Source organism: Gossypium hirsutum, chromosome A10, assembly GCF_007990345.1.
Source record: "Gossypium hirsutum isolate 1008001.06 chromosome A10, Gossypium_hirsutum_v2.1, whole genome shotgun sequence".
Lineage (NCBI taxonomy): Eukaryota > Viridiplantae > Streptophyta > Magnoliopsida > Malvales > Malvaceae > Gossypium > Gossypium hirsutum.
This window is the reverse complement of record NC_053433.1, coordinates 5,980,268-6,006,115: the sequence shown is the minus strand read 5'-3', so window position 1 is coordinate 6,006,115 and position 25,848 is coordinate 5,980,268. Positions and strand designations below refer to the sequence as shown.

At 32.3% G+C, this 25,848-nt stretch overlaps 1 long non-coding RNA gene across 1 annotated transcript; it reads left to right on the top strand.

Annotated features, from left to right (window-relative positions):
* The first annotated feature begins 19,439 nt into the window (after positions 1-19,439).
* Positions 19,440-20,878, top strand: LOC121208590 (uncharacterized). Its single transcript, XR_005903704.1, has 2 exons — positions 19,440-20,269; positions 20,380-20,878. It is a non-coding gene; the product is annotated as an uncharacterized lncRNA (long non-coding RNA).
* Positions 20,879-25,848: the final 4,970 nt, after the last annotated feature.

The following is a 25,848-nucleotide window of genomic DNA, read 5'->3' as shown; positions in this document are numbered from 1 at the left end:
TTTCGAGCACCCTATAGCATCCTTACGTTTTAGTAGCCTAGGCATATCTTGATGTGATCATGCGAAAACCTCTTTGAATTGGGAATAACCCAATGATGTCTCGCTTTGTCTTTGTCTTGAGCTAGACTTCAACCTTCATCTCTTTCTTAGGCTCGCAATGTCTATTGTCCCTTTGTAGCATAGGATCTGTTTTTCATCTTGTTCTGCCATTTTTAACAAATCAGGATATAGGCTACAATCTCTGTCATCTTCAAAGTCTTGAGATCCATTTAAACACATATCTCACCCCAAAAGGGAGTCAGTTACAGTGTTGCTCATGTCGTTGATATCTGGGGACCTATTGTAAGTAAAAAAGGTATATTTCCAAAGAATAAATGATTCTAAGGATGATTATTTATATGATATGATCATGAATAAAGAATAAAAGAACATTTAGAAGACAATCTAAAGAACAAAAAAATGTATATTATGAAATGGAAAAAAATGAAAGAATATTTGCTCGATAAGATGCATTTTATTGAAATAAAAATTCTGGACACAAGCCTATGTCACAAAAGAATTCTTATTTCCTCTAGGCTTAAAGCAACAAGCGTGTTTTGAATATTATACTAAATTAGCTCTAAAAATACAAGGATCTCTTCCACAGTCCCCTTGTTCAAAACATTCCCAAGTATGCAAGGATTTGGAAACTTTTATTCCCCGATTCTCTCTTCGGATATGTCATTCAGACTCCCTGATATTCCTTCCTTATATTCTCGACTATCGCATTTACCCCATTATCAGTATGATTAGGTAACAGATTTCTTACGCCAGATGCATCATCGAATTTCATAACACCCCTTTTGATGAGCCTTTCGACTACCCTTTTGAAAGATGTACAATTCTCTATCGAGTGTCTCGTGACTCCCGTATGATATTCACAATGGGCACTTGCATCGTACCAGTTGAGGTATGGGGGTTGCAATAGTTTTAAGTAAAACGGGAATACAATATGTGCATTGAATAAACTTTTGTACAGCTCCCGATACATTATTGAAATGGGAGTAAACTGGAGCTTCTCCGTGTTTTTCTTTGTATTGGGCTCTTGTCTTGACGAAGCTTGCTGACCCGTGACCATCATTCTCGGTTGATTTACCATGATTGGTTTCGCATAACCCACACTCACATTGCTAACCTCTTTTTCTCTCCTTTTCGGGGCTAACCTCCTAGTGCTTTCCCCAGCCTCTATCTTTCCGCACCTTATCGCATTCTCTATCAGTTCACTAGACATTACTATGTCCGCGAAACTCTTAGTTACACTGCCCAGCATGTGATTAATGAAGGGTGCTTTCAAAGTATTAATGAAGAGCATGGTCGTTTCTTTTTCCAGCAATGGTGGTTGGACTTGTATAGCAACTTCCTTCCATTTCTGGGCATTTTGCCTGAAACTTTCACTCAATTTTTTCTCCATATTCTGTAATGTGATCTTGTTAGACGCTATGTCCGTCACATGCCGTACTAATTCATGAAGGCCTGTGTTAAGTCCCTTCATAATCTAATTTGGGTGCAATTCAGCTGATTGTACCATTTGACCACAGCCCCAGTCAAACTATCCTGGAAATAGTGAACTAACAACTGATTATTGTTGACATGACCAGTCATCCTCCGACAAAACATCGTGATGTGGGTCTCAGGGCAGCTGGTTCCTTTGTATTTCTCAAACTCTGGCATTTTGAAATTCAGAGGGAGCACTAGATTTGGAACCAAACTTAACTCCTTAGCATCTATTCCGCAATGATAATCAACGCTTTCCAACGCCTTGAATTTCTCTACCAACCATTTATATCGGTCCTCCAGTTGCTTGGGAAACTCCGCTCTTGCTTTTTCTACCTCCGTTACCTCATCGAAGTCAAGAATTGTAGGATTTACTCGATTATTTTCGGGGTTAGAACATGAGCCCGTCGGGAAATTTATTGGTGCCGAAGTACCAATCTGATGTTGGCTTTGATATTAACAGACACCCCTTGTGGTGGTACTGGGTATTTGTTAGAGTGAAACCTGGAGGGTAAGCAAGGATCTCACTGTCATCCTTAGTATTAACCATGGGACTTTTCTCTTTTTCTGGCCTTCCCATTAGTAGCTGAGACAATTGGTTCATCATATTCTTTTGAGATTCTAACATATAATCCTTCATATCCTGCTAAATCTTGGCCAACTGTTCTTGCATCTGTAATTGCAGCTGATCCTGCATTTCTTTCTGTATTTGTTCCAGTTTTTTTAGTTTTTGATTCGTAACTCTATTTTTTCTCTGTGTGTAGTAGTGATGTTCTAGGGTAACTATAACATGATTTCTAATTAATTAGGATTCTTTTGTGAAGTTTAATACACATGATACAATGCAATGCAAATGCATGGAATGAATACACAATAAAGTAAGGCTTTGATTCTAAATTCAATTCTATTAGAACAATTTTTAAAAAAAAAGACAAATTCCTTTACATAAAACGGATTACATATGCGGCTTTGCCCTCATATTACAGACGATCCCTTTTTCTGTAAAAGTCAAACCGTGCAAACTTCTAATAGATGCCTCCACTAGATCCTTTTTGCTTAATCCGGGCGGCGACTTATTACTCACTTATCCTCGCGATGCTTGTTAGCTCCTTTAAGAAAGTCGAGACGTGACAACTCTCGAATAATCTTTATCAACTTAAATCCTCAGGTAAAGTTTTGTTTTCCTCCGCGAACTATCAGCCTACTTCCGTTGTGTTTACTTGGACCATATTCAGACAACCGTATTATAATCCACTTTATCAAGAAATTCGTTTTCTTATGACAAACCGTTCTATTTAGCAATCAAATATAAATCCAAACCTCCTTTCTATGATGATGTAATGCAATGCAGTCATAAAAAAAACAAAACACGTTAGCACAGAAGGAAAAAAAATAATATAGGACACCTACTTGGGTAACCGCTAGGGTTTAGAGTGGCTCTACCTAGGGTTTGGCTCTTATGGCTCGCTATATGCGGTTTGGTTCTAAAGTAGAGGTACCCTAACAAGCAGATTCCTCGATCCTCACCCATTATAGGCTCATGTAGACCGAGTTCAGTTCAGGGGAATACATTTCCCTATGGCTGCACGGAGGTGAAAACCTCACGAAGACATAAGTACGGATGTATCCTGATAGCGATCCACTTTCCTGCACGGAGGTGAAAACCTCACAAAGGAAATAGTTTCTCACTCCCACTTAAAAGGTGTGACCACAATGGTCATGCAACGTGATGCAGGAATATCCTATATGTCTCTAATCACAACTAACATATAAAATAACACTAACAAATGCGACAAAAGAAGCAGGATTTTTTTAAATCAAAATTTTAATTTTTCGACAAAAGGACAGAAAATAATCAATTTTACGGCTTGACTCTCTTATTCGTCCCCAATGGAGTTGCCAAGCTGTCGATACCATTTTTTTATTTGAAAAACAGGAGTCGACTTAAAAACAAAAATGGAGTCGCCACTGATCTTTTTTCGAGGTGTGATCGGATCACCTTGAGATTGATCATTTTAATAAAACATTTTGATTTATTAAAACAATGATTTTGGTTTTACGAAATTTGAGAAAAAAGGGTTTGGGAGTTGGTTACGCATGAGGAAGGATTAGCACCCTCGTAACGCCCAAAATTGGTACCAATTGATTAATTAATGCCATATTGTCTAAAATTTTAAAAAATATTTTGAAATATAATTTCTTTTAAAGCATTTGAATAACTCAAATTGAACATTAAAATTCACTTGTTTCGAAGGAATATAATATCAAATCCAGCACGTTAGGACATGATTCTTTAAACCTTCAAAACCATGATCAATTCTTGATTTTCAAAAGCTCATACATTTAAAAATTACAAAAGGATATTCGATTATTTGGTCCAACGAAAAACCGAAACCCAACACGTTAGGGCACGGTTTCTCTGGTTTCCAAACATATAACATTGCCTTTATTTTTTTAGAAATCCTTATCTCGAGATACAAAATGTCATATCTAGTGAGTTAGGACACAACACCTCAAATTCCTGAGAATAAGCTTTTATTTGAAACTTATGCGTTTTGATTGAAAAGGGGGTACTCGGTTACTTAGTTTCAACGACGAAAATTGGAACCCAGTAAGTTAGGGCACAATATTCTCGAAGATGCCAAATACCGAGTATTGCCTTATTTTGAAAACTTTTGAATAAAATGATTTTAAAACTTAAACGATATTAAAACACGACCTTTTAAGCGAATAAAATGCAATGGAATAATAATGCACAACGCAAAGTAATAATTCATAAACAATATGTTATAATGATGAATCACAAATAACATATAAATACAAAGTAAGAAAATCTAAAATAAAATATAAAATAATTCTAAGCAAATGATACATAAAAAGAATTTAAAATGGATGTTATAAAAGCGATCTAAAGTATATAAAATAATTTTAAAAAAAATTAGTATCCATTCAAGATAAAATAATAAACAAAACTCTTTAAAAATAATATATAAACAATTCAAAATATATAATGTGTAAAAAAAAAGTTTGAAATACATAATATAGGAAAATATTAAAGTAAATAATGTATAAAAAATTTGAAATTAGCGTTATATAAAAAGTTCAAATAGATAATAACAAAAAAAGTAAAATAAATAAATAAAATGTTAATAACAAAAGTAAAAACATATATAAGAAACATAATAATGAAAATAATATTAGTATATAAATAGAAATAAAAATATAATACATAGAAATATAATAATAGTAGAAATATAAATAGATAAATAATAATAGTATTAGAATAACAAAATAAATATAAATATAAGCATAATAATAATAGCAATAATATATTAAAATATTTAATTTGATAATAAAATAGCGAAAATAAAAAAAAAGATTAAATCGAACCTTAAAGCAAAATTTTGGGGCAAATCAAGAATAAATAAAAGGAAATGGACCAATTTGAACATGCGACTAACAAGGAGGGACCAAAAGGGAAATAATCCTCACCCTCCAAAACGCACAGCTTCAAGGAGGACCAAAATGCAGTCAAAACAAATTTTAGGGAAAAAAAATGAAAACTTAATTGCAAAACAATAAAAAAAACGAAAGAGCTAAAAGCAATTGGACGAATTTAGAAAAAAAACAAAGAAATGGAAATGAAATGGAAAAAATTCCCACGTAATTGAAAGAGAAAAGAAAATAATTCAATTCCAATGGAAATAGGAAAAGAGAGAATAATCCAATTCCAAATTGAAGTAGGAATACAAAAGTAATTCATCCAAGTCTCTCCCATCCAAAGAACAAAATACCCTATTTATATACATGTGGTTTACTAAAAATAGTCTAAATAATTTAATAATAAAATAAAATAAAATAAAGTAAAATAAAAACAAAAAAATAATATATTACTATTTTTAGCCTTTTACCAAGTCAACGAATTTTGAAACTCATTGGCTTTCTCCATCTTTTTGATTTAGCCACAATTTAATGATTGTCTTTCAATTTGACCATTTTTGGCTCGTTTTCGACCGATTGCATTCTTTGGCTTTATTTATTCAGTTATTATTTTTTGGGAGCCCAGGCCAAAATTAGCCTCTTACTAACATAATTATACTTTTCCAGCAAGATGAGAAATCTTGATCTCACTTGGAAACTCTATGGAAACTTGGTGATAGAATTTTCTTATATTTTTTTACATGTTATGAAATATAAAGAAATTGAGAAAGTGAATAAACTAATAAGGAGAAAGGAAAAACAAGTGATTTGAGGTTGGTGATAGGTAAGTACCCTTGAATTCCCTTGTTATCTAATGACTAAAATATAAATTATATGAAATTTTTAGTAAACTAATAAAATAAAGTAGAAAATAATTTGATATGAAATTTGTGGTAAACTAATAAAATAAAGTGTAAAATAATTTGATATGTGAAATAATATATATTATGTTAGAAGACTTAATTGAAGTGTAATATGGTGGTGAATTAAACATAAAATGATATTAAAGTGAAACAATAGTAAATATTGAATTGATACCAAGGACTATATTATAAACTTTGTGAAATTTCTAATTGAAATAAGAGAAGTAAAGTGCATAAAAATGTTATATGTGAAATAAGACACCATGATGAATTATTTTATTAAAATGTTATGTGATAGTGAATTTGAATGAAAGGTGAAATGAGAAGAATATTATAGTAATTATTGCATTATAAAATGACTATAAGTATTAAAAATGTTGAAATAAATTATTTAAGTGATGTGTTACATGGAAAAAATTAATTTAAAGTGACTAAGTAGTGAATATTGAATTTCATGGTAAAAAAGACTAAATTAAAAAGTATGTGAAAGTTTTATGTATTGTTATTTGATAAGTGAAAATGGAGTAGAGAGCATGAAATATATGATGTATTGTGGACCAATAATTTAGTGAATAAAATCTCATGATTATTGTAATTGAAACTTACAATTAATTTTGAATTTGTGAAAATGAAGACTAAACTGAAGAAGTGTAAAAGTGTAATGAAATTATGAAATCGTGAAATATTAAATTCGTGAATAAATAATGTAAATTCAGAGATACTCGAGTGCCCATGTAAGTTCGTGTTGAACTTCGTGGATATAGTTGTCATGTCATTAGAACTCGAGTGCTCCCGTGTTAATCATAATATTTGTGACATTGCACTTCGTTGCCTTATATTCTGTTATGCACTTTGGTGTATGTGTTTCCTGCACTTTTGTGCTTTGCATATCATGATACATTCCATGTATCAATTTAGTTCAAATGTGTCTAGCATGGACTAAAAATCATTAGAACACCTAAAATTTGGGTTGGAAGTTTTAAGTTTGTTTTAATTTAATGTTACTTGATTTTATTTCATTTGTTTTAATTTTATTTTTTTGAAATAGGGAAAAGATTCCCCAAAAAGTTCCTTACATCTCCCACTTCTCACGTCTCCCTAATTCACATTTTATTTTTCTTTCTCAAAGATTCAGACTTTGATTTTATTTTTTTTTGTTGTGTCTTTGGTCATCATTTTCTTTCTTAAGTTCATTATTGTTTCTTAATTTCTTTCTTTGTTCATCGTTAAAAATTTAGAAATATTATGTTTCTTCAATTGTACCAGCGTTATTGTCTCTAATTGTTGGTTCTTTAAAGTTCATCCGTTCTTTTACATTTTAGTCGTCAAAGCTTTAACGAGTAAGCAAGGTTTTTGAGTTTTAGATTGATTTTATTTTCGTTTTCTTTTTATACTGTAAACTTTAAATTATTATAAGCTTTGTGTGCATGTTATATTAAATTTCAAATTGGTTTGGGAATGTGTCTCGATCGTTCGTTGGTGCTAGGAATCGTGTAATCAGGTTTTTTTTCCTAGTCACATGTAATTTAGGGGTCAGTTTGGAGTCAAATTTCGCAGTTAAAAGCATATTTGGGGATGATTTTTAAACCATACAGGAAGTCACACGAGTGGTTCACACGGCCATGTGTCGTTTTAAATGTTAGGGTAATTTGATTGTCACATGGTTTAGGTGTGTCACATGGGCTGGTCATACGACCGTATGACCTCTATGCTAGGATTTTTATCAAACACACATGGGTGTGTCATTCAAACATATGGTTGTGTCTCCCCTGCTCCTTTTAGTGTGTAATTTATCACACGGATCAGAGAGTTAAACGATCTGCTCACACAATTGTGTACCTCAGTTACATGGGCGTGTCTTAGCTACACGGTTGTGTCCTTGCGACACACGAGCATGTATCTCTGTCACATGGTCTGGATCTTCCCAGACGGCCGTTTGGTCCTGGTTTTGCAAATTTTTACTGTTTTTGCTAAATGATTTTTTTTAGTCCCTGTTTGATTTCTGGAATGTTTAAGCTACCATAGGGGTGTTTGGATCATGAATTTTACTTACAGTAGATGTGTTCCTATTAGAATAGTTTTTTTTTACTAATGTTTGTAAGTTTTATACTGTTATTCGTATTGGTTGTAAGTATGATAATGTTATGGGGACTTTGCTATCTATAAATGCGTTAGTCATGACAATCAGTAAACTATGCATACTGACTTCGTTATTTTATTACTTATTATATGAATGTCTAATATTGTTTCTGCATGTGAACTGTTTGACCATGTGTAATAGATTGTGGAAATTGAGAATGGAAATATTTGTATATGTAATTCTATATATTCGAATTGCTGGAATTTGTATGTATTTGCATTCTGGGTTGGGATTTGATTTTGGAGATGAAGGAAGTTTGATTTGGTAGTTTAACTGCATTATTTTATCTAGTGCTAAAACCCTAACATTTGTTAGCAGCTTGACTGCATAACAATAACGAGGCATACGACCTATTCGTGGTGTGTATTGGTTGGACGGGTCTACCAAAACCCAATAGTGGTGTGTAGAGGATGGAAGGGTTTAGAAAAACCCTATATTTGGTGCGTAACGGTTGGTTAGAGATGGTGTGTAGGCTGGATAGATGGGTTTGAGATTGGTGCATTTGATTATGAATTGCACTTGTGTTTTGTTTTGTTGTTGAGTAAATACTCCACATATGAATGTTTTGTTTAAATTGATACATTTGTTGTGTGTTTGAGAAATTTCATGTGCATATGTTCTACTTAACTGTTAACAGTTATAAATATGTGATATGCCAATCTGATATGATTCTACTAAGGTTTCAATTTAGTTATTTTGTAATTATTTAGTTAACTCATTGACTCTGTTTAATTACGAAAATGACCCAACTTAAAAATAATGTATATAAATGACCTTGTAACACCCCTAACCTGTATCCGTCATTGGAATAGAGTTACGAGGCATTACCGGACTTATTCACTAGTATTTATACAAAACCGAGTCATAAATTTGCTTTCCAAATCAAAACTTTTCAAATTTCACAATAAAGTCCCTAATATGGGCCTACGGGGCCCATTACATGCTTTAGAAATTATTTGGAACTAAACCGGTAACTTTGGAAAACTTTGAAAATTTTTTCTTGAAGTTAGGGGGACATGCCCGTGTGGCCAGCCTGTGTGGCTCCCACGCCCGTGTGACATGCCGTGTGGACTTAAAATGAACCTTATAGTTCAAATCTACCAACCCCGCACACCTTGAATAGCAAACAATTTAAAATACAATCTTTCAACCAGTCCAAAACATGATTAAACATATCTAATACACTCTAAAACCACTAGTATAACGATTTAACTCACGTATTTTCAATAACTATTTAACATAGAATTTCTAAACATTATACTTAAATACCATCCAAATCAATTCAAAATAAACTATATAAGTGACTATTTTATAAACATAAATTTTGCTTAGATAAATTAACCTTTATCATCCTTAGACTAGTAATATTCATACTCAGAATAACATTAAGACAACATAGGTACATGTCATTCCTCAAGATAAGATACATCACCAAGTATTTAAGTTCGGGAGTTGGCTTGGATACTGAGACGTTATTTACTTTATACCTAACTATAACACCCCAAGCCCGACCCAGACGTTATGGCCAGATCTGACGTGTCACATGGACTTATGACTTAGTATGCATTCGCTGGTTTAAGTGATTGGGAGGGTCTTTGTAAAAACAGCCGTTGAATGAAAAGTCGGTTTATCAATCTTTAGGCTATCCATTTGTTGTGCTTGTTGAGTCTTGAAAACGTTCATTAATTTTGAAAACCCGCGCAGTCTAACACTAGCAGTTTCGTCATAATATAAATATAATCAGAAAATAAAACCATAGCGGAAAAAAGAAATTTAAATAGCGGCCTTATTACAACTTAAAACCCAAAATTAAATCAGAATATAAAAATAATAAAAATAAACTAACTTAGAAAAACCAACTTTGCAGATGATATGGCCACTCCGAATCCCTCACAGCTCCAAGCCCACTATGGTTGGGGATTTCTTGCAGAGATGAAAATAAAGGGTGAGTTCGATAAACTCAGTGTGTCACATAATCCAACCAAAGCCCAAAACAGATCAAACCTCAGAGTCAGACTTATCTAGGCCTTGGCCCAGTACAGAAATCAGAATGAAACCCATAGGCCCATAGCAGATACAGAACAAATATATCATGAATGCAGAAATCCCAACCCAGAGCCATCCGTAACACCCCCGTACCAGCCTTACACCATATGGGGATACTACTCGACCCACCCAACCGCTACACACCACAGAAATTGCAGCGAGGCTGCCAGATATTGTGACGAAGTCACCAGATACAGATATTGTGGCTAGGCCACTTGAACAGATATATATATGTGGCGAAGCCACCAGATTGCAGCGAGGCTGTCAAATATTGTGACGAAGTCACCAGAACAGATAATGTGGCGAGGCCACTAGATTGCAGCGAGGCTGCCAGAACGCTTCCTCCATCAATTTAAACCCATGTCCCATGCAACAGAAATAATATGTCATGGCATACGTATACAGAAACAGAACATCATGCTTTTCAGAAAAAATAACCCTAGGGGTAAAATCGTAATTTTGCATGCATAAGGGTATTTCAGTAATTATTACCTATGGCTAAGGTTTCATGCTCATTCTAACATTTACCAAGTAATCAGAAGTACTTACCTCATCTTTTTACCAAAGTGGGTCCGTTGGCCCATTGGCCCGTTTTCGGCCCATTAAGCCTAAAAATACCGTTGTGCATGAAAATGCACACTCTGCACTTTAATCACCCAAATGTACCATATTCATTAACAACTGTCTCACGAGCGCTCGCACGCTCGCGAGTTTACAAAATACCAATGTTTCTATATTTCGGCTTTTACCGATTCAGTCTAAGGGAGGGTGTCGTTTACACACCTGGTTGATGACGATTGATGAAGATATCTCCCATGCGATAATCCTACAATCGATCACTAACACATTAGACTTACGAATTAACGATAACTAACATAAATCCACGTCAACTAACCCAATCATCACACAAGTTAATCATCACACAAGTTATTCATTTACGCACGAGAGGCAAAATAGTCATTTAACACCCTATGGGCAAAATGGTAATTTTACCCCACAAGGGTATCTCGGTAATTCTACCATACAGGGGTATTTCGGTAATTTTACCCTACAGAGGTATTTCGGTAATTCTACAACTTATCCACTTGGGCATACGGACCCATTGGGACCACATGGCCCATTTCAGCCCATCGCGGCCCGAAATAGCCGCCCTACTGCTAGAGTAATGAGAAATACACACCTGTTAGGAGACTGCAGTTGTCCGCGCTCCAAACACTCTTAGCTAACGCCCAACCCAAACGAGCACGTCACAAAGCGAAAGGGATCAGCCAAGAAGGGTATGCCTACTCTCCTCATGGTTTGCTCTATTTAAAGCCAGCTCTCCATCTACTCTTATGTTAGCTTCCCGATGTGGGATCCCTCCATCACCAGAGTTTAAAATCAACACCAACTCTTGCCGTCCCAACATAGCAAAATAATCAACCTTTGCGTGCCAAGGGATTCGAACCAAAGTCCCCTCACATGCTAACTCACGCCACCACCACTAGGCCATCAACTCATTTGTGTCATAAGTCCAACACATTAAACTTTAAAGCGCACCTACTTGCTTCCAGATTTATTGAAAAGAAAAACCAAAATATATTGCAAGAGCCAAGACTTGAACCTTGGACCCCTTGCTTCCTCTATGGCGTCACTTCCTTGTCCCCTAAGTGGCGCCACCTTGCAACTACACCACACTCCTTTTTGTGTCATCTTTTACCCCTTTACTCTTAAAAGCCCAAACGCCAATTGCATCACTTGTTCATAAAATTAAAATTCCGAAGACTACCACGGATTTAACTTAAGTTTGGGCCTTCCAAAGGCCCACTAACCTACTAAAATATAAATTTTAACCAACCAGAACACACACAAATTTTAAAAATCACAGAAACACAGAAAACCCGAAAATTAGGGCGTTACACTAACCTACGTACAGAAACAAACCGTACGCTGAGTATACACTCAGTGGTATTTCTATAAACCAATACTTAATTTATGCATTTATACTTAAACTATAGATTCCAATAAATAAACACATCATGAACATTCAATTAATTGTCTTCATTTCATAATAACATTTATCATTAGAATCGAAACCAGTAAGATATCCAATTCAGTCAGTATCATTCAGCCTTCAGTGCAGTAATTTACCCTTATTAACATAACTCGGACCTGGACAAATACACGGATCCAACCCACACATCGGGGTAGTATACAGTGTTTCATCGGCCGAAGCCGGAATACACCGTAATAGTAACAGTAACAGTAACAGTAGTAGTAGCAATAGCGGTACACAGAGAACCACATCGGAACGAATCTGGAACAGTAACAGTAGTTGACACTTATAGTGCCTTATCGACACAAAGTCGAAATATCCCTGAACACTTCCAATCCTATGGCATGCCAACTATATCTGACTTAGCCCGATACTGTTAATAGGGTTTTCATTTCACTTTCAAATTTTCGTATAACAGTTATTACATTTTAAATTTAACAATACTCACATTTAACTTACTTACCATACATAGTAAAGTAATACATACAACATTTAATTTAAAAGCTTAGTTTATAGAAATACAAACCGTGGTTCTCGAGTTTATTCGTTATCTTTGCTCACTTTCTATTTTCCCTTTCTGGTACTACGTTAGCTACGGAAAATTAAACAAATAAAATCATCAATACATATCATTTAATAACACACTCTTATATTTTCCATGTAACTTTTACAAAAATTTCAATTTACCCTTAAGCCATAGCTAACTCTTTTTCTTCAAAACGAATCTCATATTTTCATTCTAACCCATCTTTAACAAGTTTTAACATTTAACTTCCTTCATAAAACACTAATTCTACAATTTAGTCAATTTAGTCCCTACTATAACAAAACTTATATCTCTTTTTACAATTCAATTCTTCTCCCACTTCTAACTTAAATTTCTATTATTTTATCTCATAATTCATCTATTTATTCAACTTAATTAACATCTAAAAGTTTACTAACTTTCTAAATTTCAATATAATTCAAGTAGGGCTTTGTTCCAAGATTCCAAAAACATCAAAATTATAACAAAATGGACTAAATTGACTTATCAATTAAGCTTCAAACCTCAAAACCCTATTTTTCCTTTCTTTTTCTTTCCCTTTTTCTTTCTTTCTTTCCTTGTTCTGTTTATTCCCCTTTTTCTTTCTTTATTCTATTTCTTTTATTTTATTTACTTTTAATTATTATATTATATTATTATAGTTTACTTAAATAATAAGTAAACATATATTTATAATACATATGTATGTATTATATTTTATACACATGTAAGTAATTTTTACCATACACTTGTCACTTAAGGTTTATTTACTAATTTAGTCCTTTGGCTTTTCTTTAATCTATAATTAAACTTTTACAATATATTCAATCTAGTCCTTTCACTAAATTAGCTTTAATTCAAGCTAATTCACTTAACCAAAGTCTAATTAACTACACTACTAGCTTCGTAAATATTTCTAATAAATATTTACGAATTCATTTTGCAGAAATAATGACCCAAAAATTTGATTTTTTTGATACCCGTAAACTTTGGGTCGTTACAGACCTAATTTTTATAGTGTTTTACAATGCTCTTAGACACACCGATGGCATCGACCCCCAATATCTGCCAATGATTGTATTTTTAAAAAAATATATTTTTTTAGTGGTGCCGCGGGATAAATCGGCAGCACCAAATTGAAGTGTGATTATATAAAACATTCAGGGACTTGATAAAGCAATTACCCTTTTTAGATTGGCAGAAAAAGTCGTGCCCCCATTCTGAAATGTTTTTCAACTTTTGGTTTATTTGCATGTTAGATTTGTCCCCTTTTAAAATTAAATTTAAATAGCCCTTAAAAATTATAAGAATAACAAAAATAAAACATTATCAATTTTTTTTATTTTTTTAAACAATAAACTTAAAAAATTATATAAAGTTCTTATTTAAATTGCCCAAATATATCCCTCAAGAAATTTCCTCAAGTTTATATAAATTCAAACATTTCCAATTCATTCCCTAGCATATTTAAATTAATCAATTTAAATCCATTTACGTTCTGTTAGGGATGTAGGGTATGTTTTGCCAGTTTAGGAAAAAAATCATATATAGAAAGTAAATTCATCTAATGCTTCGTAAAAGATAATGTTTGTTCACAAATTCAATGAATAGTTAAGTCAATTCGTTCATATAGAATTATATGAAAGTATAATGTATCTATTTTTTAGAAAGACATCTCTTTTCAACAAATATGTAAAGGACTTCCATATTAAGTTTATGATCACGGTTCTTAACTTTTTATTATATTTTAGTATTTACTACCGTTTGCAAACATGCAAAACCAAGAGCAAAGTAGACAAAGCTTTTCAAAGCACTTGACTCAAAGCGAAGTGAAAGATCGCGTCATATCCTTCTCTTACATTGATGTTGCCCAATTTTTTGAGTTTCAAGAAGGCTATCTGTATTTTGTGAATGTTACAGATAGTTTGGAAAAGCATGAACATTTATAGGTACATTTTATGCGAACCCAGAATTTGGTAAGTATGTATCAATAAAATGGCCACAATTTTCAAGTGAGAAAAGATTGAAAGCTAACGACGAAGTTATATTTACAGAAAGACCCAGACGTGAAGGTGAAGCACCTTGGAAGAAATTCAAACTTGTAATCAAGTGAAAAATCAGATTGTTTGGACAAGACAATTGGGGAGAGCTTAAGGTATAAATTTTCAAATAAAAATTTATACTAATGCTATGCGTTTAATGTACCAAATATTTCATAATATTTAATAAAACTCATATCTTCTTCATTTTAATTATTCACTATCAATTTTTTTATTTTGTTTTTTTTTCATGGATAAGTAATATATATTGGAATAAACTTTGGTGTATGTGTTTCCTGTACTTTTAGGCTTCGGTTATCATGATATGTTCCATGTATCCATTTGGTTAAAATGTGCCTGAAATTGGGGTTAGAAGTTTTAAGTTTGTTGGTTGAGTCAAGCGGATTCGAGTGGACATTTATGCTTTCTTTTACATTTGGGATTCAACGATGACCCTAGTGGTTCAGTGGTTAAACTCATGCATATCCTTAGGTCTCAAGTTTGAATCTTTATGTACAAAAAATGGGAATTATTTTTTACTTTTGGGTTAATTTAAAAATTTCTGATAGGTTAAAGTTTCTTTTAATTTAATGTTATTTGGTTTTATTTCATTTGTTTTAGTTTTATTGTTTTGAAAAAAAATTCCCCAAAAAGTTCCTCATGTCTCACTAATTCACATTTTGTTTTTCTTTCTCAAAGATTCAGACTTTGATTTTTATTTATTTTTAGTTGTGTCTTTGGTCATCATTTTATTTCTTCAGTTCATTATTGTTTTGTAATTTCTTTCTTTGTTCATCGTTAAAATTTTAGAAATATTATGTTGCTTCAATTGTACTAACGTTATCATCTCTAATTATTGGTTCTTTAGGGTTCATCCGTTCTTTTACATTTTAGTCGTCAAAGCTTTAACGGGTGACCAAGGTTTTTGAGTTTTAGATTGGTTTTATTTTCATTTTCTTTTTATATTGTAAACTTTAAATTCTTATAGGCTTTGTTTGCATGTTATATTAAGTTTCGGATTGGTTTAGGAAGGTGTCTTGATCGTTCATTGGTGCTAGGAATCGCACAATCGGGTGTGTTAGCCATATGTAATTTAGGGGTCAATTTGGAGTCAAATTTTACAGTTTGCAGCAGATTTGAGGATGGTTTTTAAACCACACGGGCAATCACAAGGGTGTGTGCCGCATAGGGATGATTTACACTGCCGTGTTTTGTTTTAAATGTTAGAGTAATTCGTTTTTTATACGGTCTGAGTGTGTCACACGGGTTAGTCACACAGCCGTGTAGCCTCTATGCTAGCGATTTTTGTCGAACACACACAGGCGTTTCATTCAGACAGACGACCGTGTCTCCTCTGCTCCTTTAACTATGTAATTTATTCACATGGTTTAGAGAGTTACACGATCTGCCCACACGGCTGTGTACCTCAGTCATACGGGCGTGCCTTTCAGCCACACAATTGTATATCCCTGTCACACGGTCGGGATCCTCCCACATGGTCATGTGGTCCAATTTTTGCTAAATGATTCGTTTTAGTCCCTGGTTGATTTCTAGAGTGTTTAAGCTTCCGTAAGGGTTTTTGGATCACAAATTTTGCTTACAATAGTTATGCTATTATTAAAATAGTTTATTTACTAATGTTCGTAAGTTTTATATTGTTATTCGTATTGGTTGTAAGTATTATAAGGTTAAGGGGACTTTGGTATCTATAAATGCATGAGTCATGACGATCAGGAAGCTATGTGTACTGACTCTGTTACTTTATAATTGATTATATGAATGTCTAATGTTGTCTCTGCATGTTTGAACTGTTTGACCATATGTAATAGATTATGGAAATTGAGAATTTGAATATTTGTATTTGTAATTCTGTATATTCGAATTGCTGGAATTTGTACGTATTTGCATTTTGGGTTGTGATTTGATTTTGGAGATGAAGGAATTCTGATTCGGCAGTTTAACTACATTATTTTATCTAGCGATAAAACTGCAATATTTGTTAGCCAGGTTGACTGCATAACAATAACGAGGCATATGACCTATCGTGGTGTGTATTGGTTGGACGGGTCCACCATAACTCAATAGTGGTGTGTAGAGGATGGAAAGGTTTAGAAAAACCCTATATTTGGTATGTAACGATTGGTTGGAGATGGTGTGTAGAGGTTGGATAATGGGGGGCTTGGGATTGGTACATTTCATTATGAATCACACTTGTGTTTTGTTCTGTTGTTGAGTAAATACTCATATGACTATTTGGTTCGAATTGATATAGTTGTTGTGTGTTTGAGAAATTTTGTGTGTATATGTTCTGCTTAACTGTTAATGTAACACCCATAATCGTTTCCGTCTCCAGATTAGGGTGACTGAGTATCAGTGTACATCTCATAACATTCAATAACAATAGCACCCAGTTCACCAGATAATTAACAATGTTTTTTTTAAATAATTCAGGTCGAAGTAAACATACACTTATGGACCCTAAATCAGGCTTACGAGGCCTTAAAATTAGTTTGGGGACAATTAGGGACCAATTTGAAACAAATCAGAATATTCATGGAAAATTTGTAAATTTTCAAAGCATGGGTCACACTACTATGTAGCCAGGCCGTGTGACATGATCTAGACCGTGTGGTGCCGAGTATGGCCGTGTCACGTCATGTGACCTCTAAAATCCAATCGAAACTTCTAGGCCAGGTTTTGGAGTGTTATAGTCATGGTAAGTAAGTTCTGATAAAAAGCACATGTTATATAGTGAAATGACAAAGTAGTGAATCAAAGTATTAGTGAATTTTATAAATATTGAATAGCTTTTTTATTATTATGATAAATTCATGAAATATAACAGTTGTATTATTATTGTGGAATAAACTAAGCAATAGTAATGTTTAAATTCATGGGTACTTACTAAGTTTCCACAAGCTTAACATGTTATTCATTACTTTATTTTTTGAATTTTTTGTGAGTTTTATATTAATTCATTCATTACTTTATTTTTTTGATTTTTTTTGGAATAAATTTATATTAACTTATTCGTTACTTTATTTTTTGATTATTTTCTGTGAGTTTTATTTTTCTAAAATATTATATAATCGAAGTGTTGTTTTCAAGTGAAGTTCTAATCATGGCTCTATTATTGATATTGATAAAAAAATAAGAAATAATTCATAATTAAATTATGTATGGTCAAGTCATTCTAAAATAATCAAAGTTGATTTTAAATGAAATTGTTGTATCTTAATTTTTTTATTTATTTACACATTTAAATAAATTAATAAAAATTTAATCTTGAGAGAGATTGTTGGATGTTAGCTACCATTTTTCTTTTTCATTTCTCTTTTGGACGGATTTATTTTTTGTTTTCGTAATTCCATTCAAATTACCAACTTTTGTAATTATACGATCATTAGTAGGTACATTAATGTTTTCAAATTTAATGGACAAACGTGTAGTTGGGCAGGTGTACCACCTTCTAAAATGAAAAATTTTTATTTAAATTTTTTAAAATTTTAATTAGTAAAAATAAAATTGTACTTTAATCTCTTAAAATGATAAAAGTTTAATTTAATATTTTAAAAATTATAAAGATATAAACTATTAAAATAATAAAATTACATTTTTATTATTATAAAAATTAAAATTTATTCCCCCTTTAAATAATTTCTTGCTTCGCCCCTGTTAATGGATAATTCTAGGGTGCGTTCAGATGAGAAATTTGTTGGAGGTAATTCATTTGTATCAAGATTTTCAAAATTTAAAAAATGAATTTACTTATTAGGATGAATATATTAAAATTTTAAAATTTTTGAGTAATTTTAAGAGAGGGTTTTATTAGCTCAATTTCCTTTTTCAAATTTGACCTAAAATGGTGGATTTTTTTTTAATTCCTCATATTTTTATTTCATTTAATACACATGGTCCCGCTATAATATAAGAACTTAAACTTTAAAAATAAATTTTATTTAATTCTAATATATATATATATTTAATTTTATTCTGTTAAAACTATTTATAAATTTATACAAATACAATGATATTCATATTGGATTTTTTATATTATTTATTTTAATATAATTATTCTTCTTTTCTAAATAATTTTTAATTTTTAAAATTTCAATAACTTATTTTTTCCTAAATTTCAATTACAAATGTATTTTGAATTGATGGGTTCTAAAATACTAACATTTTAAAAATCTCAAAAATTTTAAATTTCATCGTCCAAACAAACTCTAAGGCTCCATTTGTTTTACTGAAAATGACTTCCAGAAAATAATTTCAGGAAAATGATTTACTTTTTTGGAAAAGCTAATATTTTTTGATGCTCGGATGAATATGTGTAAAATATTTTCTGTTGTTTGGTGGATTTCTTAAAAATATTTCATAAAAGTTGTTTTTAATTAAACAAACATTTATTTTTATCTATAATTTTATATTTTACATTGTTTTTGCATATATTAAAAATATCATGTTAAATTCAGATTCATTACAACTTCATTTTTTAATTACATGAATACCAAGTGAGTATTTTTTTGTTTAAAAATGTGACATCAAAAAAATTGAAAAAAAATTAACGGTATCAACAATTGAACTTGATTTTCAAATTTGAAAAGTAAAGGGACTAAATTCTTCAAAATAAAAGTACAATTACTAAATTACAAATCTGTGAAATGTACATAGACTTATGACATATTTTAACATTTATACTGCAAAACATTTATTATTAATATATTTATAATTGTAATAAATATTTTTTTTGAATAATATGACTGGGCTTTTTTATTATTGAAAAACCAATACCCAAATTACCTTCTTGGCTCAGTTCCGTATATCTATACAAAATAACAATAAACTAAATTGGGCATCCCTATTACGAAGCCCGTTCTTGGAAACAGATAATAAAATAAGAATTAAAAAATAAACTAAGAAATAAAAATGAAAAATGAAAAAGGAAATCCAAAAGATATATCCCAGTCAAATCGAATAGCCTGGCAATTTATTGCTTCCATCGTCTTTTCATGTCCATCAGCCACACCTTTTCAGATAGCCTTTCCCAAAAAATTTCAATGTATCTGCTATCCTTGACCACTCCCTTCTCCTTCCCCAGACAACTTCAATCCAGATTTTCTCTCCATCTTCCCTCTGAATCTGCTACTCTACGGACCGTCATTTCCCCCACCAGGTATGATTCATCTTTTCTCTCTAAAACTTCTTTTGCTAAGTTATCGGCTTGAGTATTCTTCGATCTGTGGATAAATTGGAAAGTGACATCTTGAACACTAGATTTTCTAATCTGTATATCATGAATAATCACTCCGAGAACCGACTTGTCCATTTCTTTCGATTGGCATTTTTTAATGACTGTTTTTGAATCCCCCTTTATTGTTGCTGTTGTTAACCCCATTTTTATTACTAATTTGATGGCATCTAAACCTGCGAGGGCTTCTGCTGCGAATGAATGTAAAATTGACTTTGAGGCTTTTAAATCACCCGTCTGGTCTCGAACACTATACCTGAGTCCGATCTGGCATTTCTTCTGTCAAAGGCTGCGTCAAACTAAACTATAGTACCCTCGTCGCCTCTGTTTGACCATTGACTCTTTCGGGAGTAAAGGTGAGTTTTTTCTCTCAGATCCCATTCAATTCTGCTATGTAACTATTAACTTTCTGCGTCATATCCCTAACTGAGATGATTTCCTTTCATGGACGAATTGGTTTTGGGAGCTCCATATTCACCATAACGCACAACAAAAGGACCGACACTGTTCATTTGTACTCCTTTCAAAAACCCAAGTTAGCCATTCCCAGAAACTCTGATTCCTATGAACTATAGCTCAAGAGAGATTGATGTGTTGCCATATTTCACTGGTTGCAGGACATAGTCTAAAGATATGGCTACTATCTTCTTCTTCAAGTCTGCACCGAGGACACCGGACGTTGTCTGTCACTTTCTTGTATCTTAGATTTACTAATGAAGGTATGTAGTTCCAGGAGATTCGCAATACTATTATTTTAATTTTTGCTGGTAGCTGTAAATCCCATAGTTTTCTATAGAAGTTTTTTGTTTCGGGTTGTATTAAATAACTATTAAGATCCAAGCTAGAATATTGTAATAGTTTATAGGCGTTTTTTACTGAGAACTCCCTTGAGGGTTCTTCTTTCCACACCTGGAAATCTGCATGTTCTGTCTCTACTAAAGGGATGTGCAAAATCTTTTGTGCTATGTCTGGTTGAAAGGTATTGCTGATCAGATCTCGTTTTCAAGCTCTATTTGTGTTATTAATTAAATCCGAGACTAATATTACTTCACCGTTTAACTCTCTGCCTGGCCTACCAATTGTTTCACTCCCTGGAATCCAACAATTAGTCCATACGTCTATCTCGGTCCCTTGTCCAACTCTCCAGCAAAGCTCGTTATGAAATTACTGCCTAGTTGCTCTTCCAGGTATATGAAGGTAACAAACCCAACTGTGTGTTTAGAAAGTTTGATTGCGGAAAATATTTGGCTTTAAGAACTCTGGCCAATAACAAATTCAGATTATTAATAAGGAGCCATCCCTGCTTGGCTAATAACGCAACATTAAATTGGCAAAAATTTCGAAAACCCATACCTCCATCTTCTTTCAAGAAACATATGTTTTTCCAAGAACACCAATGAATTCCTTTCTTCTCGCGCCCCTTTTACCACCAAAACTTAGCGACAATACCTTCTATTTCATAATGTTTTTGATAATAAAAAACAAGCCATTGAGTATGTCGGTATCGCTTGTAAAATGGCTTTGATAAATACCTCATTTCCACATTGAGACAATAATTCATTTTCTAACTGTCAATACATTGTTTTAGTCTGTCTTTCAAAGCTTGTAAATATTCTTTTTTCCTTCTACCAACTAAGCTTGGCAGCCCTAAATACCTTTCTAAATCATTTGAACTCCAGATTCCCAACTGGGTGTCCACCATTTGTCTATCTTCCTCAGTTGTATTTCTACTAAAACAGACTGCTGATTTATCAAAATTTACGCACTGACCTGAACTGTTTTTATACTCTCGTAAAATCTGTTTGATTGCATAGACTCCCCTTCCTGTTGCTTCTTCAAACAATATGCAGTCATTAGCAAATAATAAATGGGACACCTTAGGGCCACTTCTACTAGCTTTGACACCTTTTTATAACTCCTTCTCTAGTTGTCGTTCTCATTAGGCCTGATAGACCTTCCCCACATATCAAGAATAAAAACGGGCTTAATAGGTCCCCTTGCCTAAGTCCCCTTGTTGGATAGAAAATTTCTCCTTTATTACCATTAACCACTGCTGAATAAGAAATAGTAGACATGCATTTCATAATAGACTCAATCCATTTTTGAACAAATCCCATTCTACTCATGATTTCCTGAATAAAATTCCATTCTACTCTATTATAAGCCTTACTCATATCTAACTTGACTGCCATATATCCCTTCTTCCCCACTGTCTTCTATTTCAACGAGTGTAGAATTTCATAGCCCACCAGTACATTATTTGTTATGTAACACCCCATACCCATACCCGAGACCGGGATAGGATACGAGGCATTACCCAAATTTCCAGAATAATTTCAATTAATTTATATCATTTAGTACTCATTTTCATGTTTCATGTAACATCCTTTTCATATTATAATTCTAGTATCATATCAAATATTCTATCCGTCGAATCATTGGAGTTCCGATGGATTTTTTAACAGTACACTCAAGGTGTACATTTCCATATTCCATCAATTCATATTCAGAAATAACCCTTAGGACATTTAATCATCAAGCACTCTCTCGAGTCATATCTCATGTAACTGTAGTGAATCAAGATTACCTTTTTAGGTGAAATCCTACCCACCTTAAGTTATCATAAGGAATCATGTATCGTATAACTGTAGCGAATCAGGATTACCCTTTTCAGGTCAAATCCTATCCACCATAGGTTACCATAATGAATCATATATCATGTAACCGTAGCGAATCAGGATTACCTTTTTTAGGTCAAATCCTATCCGCCTTAAGTTACCGTAGTGAATTAAGAATAAATCCTATTCACTTTAAATTACCATAGTGAATTAGGAACAAATCCTATCCACTCTGAGGTATTATAGTGAATCAGGAACGAATCCTATCCACTTTATATTCTCGAGAAGACTTTTGTCAAATTAACCGTCTGGGTTATCTATTTCTGCAACACATGCAGGAACTCTTTCATTTGGGAAATCACCTATATCCATTCAGAACCCAATATTCAAACAGATTTTATCCCTTTCAAGTAGTTTCAGAACATGTATTATTTCTTTCATTTCAACATCCATACATTTCATATATTCAATTCAAACATCATATAAAATACAATAAAATATTTAAATTGACATATTTACATGTTCATTCAAGTTATACGAACCTACCTAACTAAATTGTAGAAATACCAAGATTTAGGGGCATTTTGATAATTTACCATTTCCCGATTTTCACCCGATCTTAAATTAATAATTTCATTCAATTCATTAATTTAGATAACAAAACAATTCATTCCCTTCAATTTGGTCATTTTTGACATTTTTACAAAATTGCCCCCTAAAGTTTTACTTTTATTCAATTTAGTCTTTGAGCCTAAAACATGCAAACTAACTATACTAGCTGAATATTCATATATATTTTCCTCCTCCTCCTCTCCATTCCACATCCTTAATGTATATAACATGCTTATAAGTAACATTATCTATAATTTCACTATTTACTTATATGTATATTCAAAGTTGTTCATCCGTGTCATAGTCGCTAAATTATTTTTATCTTAAGGTAAAGAACTTAAAATTAAGATCTGATAATTTTGCCTAAAACTAGACTCACATATATTATTACCATAAAATTTTAAGAATTTTTTATTTATCCAATAAGTATAGTTTATTCTTTAAAGTTACCCCTATTCTGATGTCTGACAGTTTCGACCCTTCCTCGCTAAGAATTAATTATCTCCTCATACGAGATTCAGATGAAGTTCCTGCTTATTTATATTGAAAATAGACTCATTAAGGATTTTAAAAATTTAAATTTAAGCCATTAATTATTTTTATCCAATTTTTTATGATTTTCAAATTTCAGAAAAGGTGAACCCAAAATCATTCTGACCTTTTCTCACAAAATTTATTATATCTCATAATTCACAATTCCATTGCTTACACTGTTTCTTCTATAAGAAACTAGACTTGATAATATTTAATTCCATATTTTTTTCATTCTCTAATTCAATTTCCACAATTTATGATGATTTTTCAAATTTAGCTAACTGCTGCTGTCAAAACTGTTTTAATGCAAGATATTTATTTACCATGTTTATAACACCCTTATTTTCTTTCTCTACACTATTTCTCATTACTTTCTCTTCTCTAACATATCAAGAACATAAACCTTATATAATAAAACTCTACATTAACATCATTTCCTTGCTTTTTCAATAGTATCAAACTTAAAAATATATTTAAATCTTGATGTTCTTACCTTGTCTCATTGATTTCAATTTTTAACTTGATTTTCTCTCTCCTCCAGCTTCTATTTCTTGAATATACCTTGATATTCTAGCTCCTCATAGTCTCCTTGTCATCTTTCTCTCTTAATAGTTATGAAAATTCTTTTGATTTCTAGGTGAAAATAGTAGATTTTTTACGGAAGGACCAAATTGTAAAGAAAGGAAAACTTTCTTTCTTCTCTTTTCTTCTAAATGAATTGCATAGATGAAAAGATGATAGAAATTCTTCATCTTTCCTTCCTTATATATTAAATAAATTAATAATAATAAATAATAAATAATAAAATATCTCATTAAAATATTAAAATAATATTTATCTTAATTAAATAATTATAAAATATCATCAACATCATCATTACTTTCTAGATTTCTCTCTCTTCCAATTGACCATTTTGCCCTTTATTATCTTTTAAAATTCCATCCTTGAGTCATCATTTAATTTGGTAAATTACAATTTAGTCCATCATAATTCTTCACATATTTAATTTGGTCCTAATTCATCCATTTTCCTTAGTTTCTAGATCATTCCACCCTTTAAATTTTTACTATTGGTCCTTTAAATTTTTCATATTTACACTTTAACCCTTCAAGTTTTGAGTATTTACTCTTAGGCAACAAAACTTTTCACACTTTTACAATTTAGTCCTTTCCTGAATCAAGATATCATAATTTACTTCCCAACATTGTCATAACTCAAAACTTCCCTTTTTGCCACTTATTTCCTTATTTTTCTATATCAAGGATAATATCTTACTATAGAAATTTTCGGGGTATTACATGTTATGAGTCTTCTTGGCACAAATGTGCTCTGTGCTTCATCAGTACATTTATCAATAACTCCTCTAAATCTGTTTGCTATCACCTTTGCTACTATTTTATAAATAACATTACATAGACTAATTGGCCCAAAATGAGTCAAATTAGAAAGATTGGTAATCTTTGGGATAAGCACAATCTGAGTTGAGTTTATTGGACTAACGTCTATCTCTCCATTCAAAAGATGTAGACAAAAGGAAACAATATCATTCCCAATGATATCCCAACATCTTTGATAAAAAAAGGGCTGGAAATCCATCTTCCCCTGGTGCCTTTGTGGACCCCATTTCGAACAAAGTCACCGAATTTCCTCTCTATTATAAGGCGTTAGAAGCTTTCTATTATCTTTATCGAAGATACAATATTCAATACCCGAAAATAAATGCTCATTAAATGTAGTCCTCCCTGCTTTGAATAAATTCTCAAAATACACCCGTGCAATATCCTCTATTTCCCGAACATCTTCCGTTTCTTCTCCACTATCATTCTACAGCTTGTTAATCTGATTTTTCCTCCTCTTTTGTGTTGCATGACTGTGAAAAAAAGCTGTATTCCTATCGCCATATTGCAACCAGTTTAATCGAGCCCTCTGTTCCCAATAATATTTTTCCTTTTCGATCTCGAAGTTTAGCTGAATTTTTGTGTCAATCATCTCAGCCAAATTCCTATCATCCCTTTCAGTTTCTACTAATTCTTATAGTTTCGTTGTTAACACCTCCTTTTTTCGATTTCTATTTATTCGTATTTGTCTCGCCCATTTTTTCAGTCCTTTTCTCAAGAAATCTAACTTTTTCAATAGATCTCCTACTGACAGTCCCCAAAGGTGCTTGACTT